This window comes from Phodopus roborovskii, unplaced genomic scaffold (genome assembly GCF_943737965.1).
Source record: "Phodopus roborovskii unplaced genomic scaffold, PHOROB, whole genome shotgun sequence".
NCBI lineage: Eukaryota > Metazoa > Chordata > Mammalia > Rodentia > Cricetidae > Phodopus > Phodopus roborovskii.
In genome coordinates this window covers 135,219-137,022 of record NW_026125315.1, presented here as the reverse complement: position 1 = coordinate 137,022, position 1,804 = coordinate 135,219, and the positions used below count along the sequence as shown (strand labels likewise).

The 1,804-nt window shown below is 39.4% G+C and overlaps 1 pseudogene; it reads left to right on the top strand.

The window, feature by feature from the left end:
* Positions 1-817: 817 nt before the first annotated feature.
* Positions 818-1,415, top strand: LOC127213785 (60S ribosomal protein L18-like; annotated as a pseudogene).
* The last annotated feature ends 389 nt before the right edge of the window (positions 1,416-1,804 follow it).

Genomic DNA, 1,804 nt, shown 5'->3' with positions numbered 1-1,804 from the left:
CCTGAATCCTGGGATGAAAGGTGTGTGCGTGACTTCTAAGGCTTGTGGATGACTTTGCTTTCTGAATCATCAGGCACACAAACTACAAATGGGGAAAACACCAATAATTACTCTGACAACTATGGAACATCTCTAGGCAAACTTCCCCCAAATCTAAGGAGATATGTGAATACAAAGTCACAACTGATATCTACTTACATGAACCAAAGAAATTGGAGCCATAACCCAGAACAAACACCTCTGTAGTGATTTTGATGAGTACCTGGAAGCTGAGGATGAAATGGCATACTCCTATACTAACTAATGAACCAGTGGGGCAGCAATGCATTGTGATGGTTGTTACCTGGAAGATGTGCAAAAATTGTGACAATTATGGGTTTATAAGCACTAGAAAGTGAAATCAACCAAGATGACCTTTAACAGATGAGTGAGCTCTATTGCTTGCATGCAGAACACATGCATATCCCAAATGCATATTACTAAGTAAAATAAACCAATCTAAAAACCTACATGTTGTATTTCCTAATTACATAACATTCTGGAGAAGGTAAAATTATATAGCTGATAATGAGCTTGGTAATTAGCAGAACTATAGACGAGAGTTGATTTAAACAGATGAAGTGTGGGATTTCTCATATTTTTGGTTGTGAGCCTAGCTTTTAATGGCTGAGCCATCTATCCAGCCTGAAATGTGAAATTTCTTAGGGTAGTGAAGTTATTTTTCATAATGTTACAATGATCAATAAACTACATTATTATGAGTTTGTTAAAATTTACGGTTTAGCTTTCCATACCTGGCAGAGCAGGAGGCACCATCATGGGTGTAAACATTCGACATAACAACGACTGAAAGTTTCAGTGCAAAGAGCCCAAGAGCCAGGATATCTACCTGCGGCTGCTAGTTAAGCTGTACAGGTTTCTAGCCAGAAGAACCAACTCCACCTTCAATCAGGTTGTGCTGAAAAGGTTGTTTATGAGTTGCACTAACCGGCCACCTTTGTCCCTGTTCCTGATGATCAGAACGATGAAGCTTTCTGGACAAGAGAATAAGACAGCTGTGGTTCTGGGGACAGTCATAGATGTGTGGATTCTCGAAGTGCCAAAGCTGAAGGTGTGTGCACTGAAGGTGAGCAGCCAGCCCAAAGTTGCATCCTGAAGGCTGGGGTAAGATCTTCACCTTTGACCAGCTAGCCCTGGAGTCTCCCAAGGCCTTTGGCACTGTGCTCTTGTGAGGTCCTCAGAAGGGGTGAGAGGTGTACCGGCAGTTTGGCAAGGCCCCAGGAACCCCACACAGCCATACAAAACCAAATGTCTGTTCCAAGGGCCAGAAGTTCGAACGTGCCAGAGGCAGAAGGGCCAGCCGTGGCTACAAAAACTAACCCTGGATCTGTTATTTAAGAAACTTTGGGTGTTGAAAAAAATTTACAGTTAAAAAAAAAAAAAAAAAAGACCAAAAAACAAAAAATCCAACCCTGAATCTTATGCAAATTTTGAGATTAGGAAGTTAGAGATTTTAGTTATAAAATTTAAAGTTCAACAAAATTACTATGTTGCAAATGTATAAAATAAACTCATTTTAGGGGATTGGAGAACTGATTATCTAATTTTCTTAGAAAAACTAGTATAAACTGTAAGGTTAAAAGCCAAACAAACTGTACTTAAATGTAGCTTTTGTATAGAAAGTGTTGCCTCCCATGAATGTATAGATTAGTAAATGTGAAACCACCATCATGTGTGCTGAAATTGGCAGATTGAGGAGATTTTTATCACTATTTATTTTGGAACTTGTAGATAGACAATGTGG